This window comes from Castanea sativa, chromosome 5, assembly GCF_040712315.1.
Source record: "Castanea sativa cultivar Marrone di Chiusa Pesio chromosome 5, ASM4071231v1".
Classification (NCBI taxonomy): domain Eukaryota; kingdom Viridiplantae; phylum Streptophyta; class Magnoliopsida; order Fagales; family Fagaceae; genus Castanea; species Castanea sativa.
In genome coordinates this window covers 38,644,996-38,650,454 of record NC_134017.1, presented here as the reverse complement: position 1 = coordinate 38,650,454, position 5,459 = coordinate 38,644,996, and positions in this window count along the sequence as shown.

Sequence of the window (5,459 nt, the reverse complement as noted above, 5' to 3'; positions counted from 1 at the left end):
AAAAATCTATTCACGGATTGGATTGAAATCAAAACTGAAAATTTGATTTTCATAAATCTCGATAGATACCCTATCTGTCAAGCAGCGGTTGAGCATCGGGGTTAAACAATTTTTTAAACCTCGATAGATACTAGCTGTCGAGCTAGCTGTTGAGATTTAAAATCTAGCACTTCATCACTTGATTCTTGGATAGACTTGCATGACTTTAACATTTGAACTTAAAACCTTGTTCCTTGAAGCATTAAACACATCCTAGATCTACCAAATTACAAGTAAAATGCGTTTTGTCAAAGGATTAGCCAATTCTATATTAACATATATTCCTAACATGAATCACATATGTCCTAACAAAAGTCACCTACAATAAGCCAAGGCAAAGAAAGGGAGGAGGCGAAGGAGGAGAGGTTTTCCTAAAGTTACAAGTGAGTACTTAAAAATGGGTTGGCATAAATAGCAGTGAAAATCTAGTTCGAGGAAGGGTTGGAGGAGCTTACTTGGACAAAAGAATGAATAGCTTGGTCCGTTACTGAGAGAATGTCTAGCCCAATGTCATAAGTGTCCCAGAAAACCCAGATGCTGCCACTACAACTAGTAGCATCAGAGTGGTAAACATTACTGAAGCCAAGCGAGGAGCTGACCTCCTCGGCTCTATGTCCTGAAATGTGGGTCTCCATGATAATAGCAATTACAGTTCTGTGGCGACATGACAAGTTAAGAAAGTTTCTGCAAAAGTTAGAGCTACCTGCACCTCTGTAGTTCCATATAAGGATTTTCATTTCAAATGGGGAGAACGGATTTGATCGATGCACCAAGCCAGATCTAAGTTCCGACGGGGTTGTGGGAGTGAATTCCTGGGGGAGTGGGTTTAGGAGAAGTCGAAAGCAAGATCTCAGAAACCTGTTCCGGCAGTAGAGAATCGACATTCTGAAGCTAGGGGCTTGGGGAAGGATTTGAATGAGAGATAGGTTCTCCTCTCTTCCACGGAATGGTAGACTAATGAGAAAGCTCTCTATTGAAAGGAATGCTATCAAATTTTCTTGGCCTATAGCATCATTTTGCTAGGAAACTTTCCTTGGTGGGTGGGGAAGGGTCTCTGATCAGAGAGCAGCTTCTCTTAGTGGAATGGGGGTTTAGATTGCGGGGAGGAGAGAGGTGGTTGGGAAAACTATAGTGAGGTTTGGTGAGAGAGGTATTACCACACGACCGAAGAGAAAGTTTTAAGGTGGTATGGAAGACTGGTTTCTCAAGTTTCTTGTGACTTCTGCTTCGATGTGGGCCCAGAGAAGGTTTGGGAAAGTTTGTAGCCATTGGAGTAGATTGTTCCCTATGGGTCTTAGGCGGTCTTGGCTAAGGAGTGCCCATTAGTCTTTGGTCAGAGGGTTGAAGAGGTTGATCAGAATCGATGTTGTAGGATGTGGATGCTGAGACAATTTTTGCTAAGCTAGGGAGGGGAGGATCTAGACAGGGTGAGGAGGCCGATGCTTCAAGAGTGCTTGAATGATAATCCATAGGTTGTATGAGGGGGTTTTTTGAGGAGGTACAATTCTCACAGAGGGGATTTGGGGCTTTGCTTAGCTTAGGGAGTGGAGTATCATGATAATAGGGTTAGATGCATGCGATTTGGAAGAGGAAGGCTTAGAGGCCTCGTCAGTAGTGGTGGTGGTGGAAATAGTAGTGAGTTTTTGGTTAAGATTGGGGATAGGTTTTGGTTGCTTGATTAAAGGGGTTGGAGATTTTGAAGGGGCAATGGAGGGTTTTGTCTTTTGTGGCTATGGGAATCAAACAAGTCTTGGTTGTTGTTCCTGTAGGCTTTTCAAATGCTTGATATGACGTGTCAACATTTGGCAGGGAGGCAATCTTTTTGGAAGCATCGAAGGAAGATCCTATAGCCTATTTTAAAGCTTTTGGGCTGAGAGAGTTAGATTGGGCCATATTAGGTATGGTTGGTAGAGATTTGGGCCAGAGGCTGGTGCAAAGTGGAAGCTTTGGAGTCACATGAACTTTCGAGTCAAGTGAGTAAGGGTAGTCTCCATATGTCTTTGGGGTGGCGTGAATGGAAGATTATGCATGGCGATGTTTGGGCAGAGGGTTACGGGTGTCGGTGCTAGGGTTTCTGTGTTTGAGAGGTTTCTTGACCAATCATCCATTCTTCGAAGTCTTTGGAGGGGGGTTTATGGGTGGGTTGAAGGGATTGCTCGATAGTGTGTGGGGAGGGAAAGGGGCGGATAATGGAAGGGCATAGGGTAGCCAATCTAGACTTTGGAGATAATGGAATGTGAACTGCACGGCCACATTCAAAACACGCTGTTGAGATACCTTCGTATTGAATGAACTGAAGGAGGTTGCCAATCCAGACTTTGGAGATAAGTGGTGAGTTGAGGTGTATCTGAATGCATAGGCGGGCATATTGTCCTCGGATGTTATCCATAGTGTGAGAATCAATCTTTAAGAGAGTGCCCAAGTAGTTACCAATCCTGTGATAGAGTTGTTATAAAGTTCAATTTGCAGTTCAAGGAGGCAGGCCCAAACGGCAGTGGTGGTGAGCTTCACATCCGAGGGTTGAAAGCCCAGGGACCATCTACAGATGGACGTGAATTGTTGTCCAATGAATCAATGTCCCTCGCTGATGACTTTCCAGAAGTCTTCCTTGAGTTTGAAACAAATTAGGAAGAAATCTAAGCCAAGATCAATGATTTGTATGTCTCCAACTAATTTCTAGATAGCTCAAATCTTGTGATCAAAGTATTTGAAGCCTAGGGACTTTCCAAAGGCTTTAACAATAAGGGCAGAGCGCCAAAGGGATCTAGTTCCGAGTTTTTCCTCATTAGATAGCAGGATGGTTGGGTATGGGTCATCGTTATCCAGTTTTATGTCTAAATGAGCGTCTTCATCGTCATGGGGCAGGGTTTGAGTTGAGTGGTCTTCCTAGTCAAAGGAAGGACACAGAACTAAGTCCTTGCAGGAAAGGATGGGTCTTTGGGGCATGAAGGTTTTGAGGTTGCCTTCTATTTCTTTGTACTACGGACAAGATGATTAGTTTCTTTTGAAGATAGGGTCGTTTCTTCGCCGTCTGGGTCTTGAGGGAGGCTCATGGCAGATTTGTTTTCCTGCACTGGCTATACCCAGATTGATTTCATACTTGAATAATTTTTAAACTAGCAATTGCCTTTTAAATGTAAGGTTCCTAGGCAGAAGTCATATAGGTGTACCGATTTGAAGATTCATTATTATGGCCAAATTCAAATTTAATCTGCTAGAAGTTTCATAGATCTCTATGGGCCTTGGCAATTGATGTTTTTGTGACTTATCCAATTTTTGTGCAATCTCATTTGAGTCAAGCTTCTACTGATAAATGATAACTTTGATTTTTGAATTAAAAATAATAAGCAAAATTTTTCCCACTAACAAATTCCAAAAAAAAAAAATCATTTTGGGTTCCTAGGCAGAAGTCATATAGGTGTACCGATTTGAAGATTCATTATTATGGCCAAATTCAAATTTATTTTGCTAAAAGTTTCATAGATCTCTATGGGCCTTGGCAATTGATGTTTTTGTGACTTATCCAATTTTTGTGCAATCTTGTTTGAGTCAAGCTTCTATTGATAAATGATAACTTTGATTTTTCAATTAAAAATAATAAGCAAAATTTTTCCCACTAACAAATTTCAAAAAATTCATTTTGGTTATGTTAGGAACCTAGCTAGTGAAAGGTCAAAACCACTGTGGATGCTATATGAAAACAAAATTCACATTGAGCTCTCTTTTTCCCTCAACTAGGGGGAGGAGGAGCCATTGTGTGGGGGTTAGAGCATTAGCAATGGGCTATCTAAAACATCCAAATTTCTATTTTAAATCATTAAATGCAAAAAAAAAATAAATAAATAAAAAAAACCTCCAACATCTAGTTTCTTATACTTAAATTTTTTTAACAAATTGTAAATTTTCTTTTATATTAGTTTATTCACTCATTTCTCGCTCTCTCTCTCTCTCTCTTGACCCTCTCTCTATATCTCATCTCTATCACTCCTCTCTCTTCAATCGTGCTTTGGTGTAGTGATAGTGGCATGAGTCGTGTGGTGGAGATGTTGTGGTTTATGGGTTGCTTGGGTTGTGGTGTAGGCTGTGTGGTGGTGGGTTGTGAGTCATGGTTTTGGTGGGTCGTGTGGTGGAGGATTTCGATGTATGGTGTGGTGGATTTATTTAGTGTGGTGGTGTGGGTTGTGGTTCAAATCTTTTTCTTTTATTTTTTTGGTATGGACTCTTGGTGGTTGTGGTGGTGGTGGTTGTGATAGATTCTCAATGGTGGTGGCTACTGTAGTTGAGGTTTTTTTTGGGGGGGGGGGGGTTATGGGGTTTTATTTTGGGATGAGTTTTGATTGCATGTTGGATTGGTTTGATTGTGGGTTGATATGTTGGTTGAGAGAGAGACAAGAAAATAAACGGAAGTGGATAGAAGGACCAATAGTTCTTACTTTTAAAACTTTAGAGGCCCTAAAAGTGCCCGTTTGAATTAGTGGGGAAGCTAAGATTTTAGTTTAGGGTGCAAGATTAGAAGAATATTTAATTCAAAAACATTAATCAACATTAACAAAAACACAAAAAATTATATAATAGTATAATCGTGATACCAAGAGTGTGTTTGGATATTACTTATTGCTGAAAACTGAAAACATTATAGCAAAATAATTTTTAAATGTGTGAATAATACTGTGGGACTTAGTTTTAAATTTATTTTTGCTAAAATCCGTACTTGTGGGGCATGTGAATAGTACACAGGACCCACAGAAAGACGCCCAAACGTCCAGACGCAAGCATAATCCAAATGCAATCCAAATGTAATATAAATGTATATTATAATTATATTTCACATCTAGGTTAATATGCATTGTCTCCATTGAAAAATTTTCATTTTATTAAAATAAAAAACAAAAAATAATCAATTCATAATTAATAACTATCAATTCAAGATATTGACATAAGTACATGAAGTAAAAACATGAATTTTGATTACTCAAAATAAATTAAGAAAATAAATCAATATAAAAGTGTAAAAATTATAGCAGCATACTTCAAAATTTTTATATTGTTTCACTGCCTTGATTGCTTTAAAAAAAAATGTTGAATTCAACTTTTTATTTCTATTATTCTAATTAATCAAAATTTGACTCTATAACCGAAAAAAAAAAAAACCATAGTTTATAAGTGTGAAGAGATAGATGAAAAAAAAGGGTTAGTGGAGCGATAGAGGCAATCGGGATTTAGTGTATTTAAAAGTTATTTTCTGTAATCTATATAAAAAAGCACAGTTGACGTGCTTGTGTTTGATAAACGACACAAGCATGGCTTAAACGGCAGTTGCTATTTTATAGGGCTGAAATTACTATGTTGCTCCATAATGCATGTGTGAGCTATAAAAAGTTTGAGCCCTTTTTGGTTTTTACCTCATCAATTCTAGAGGT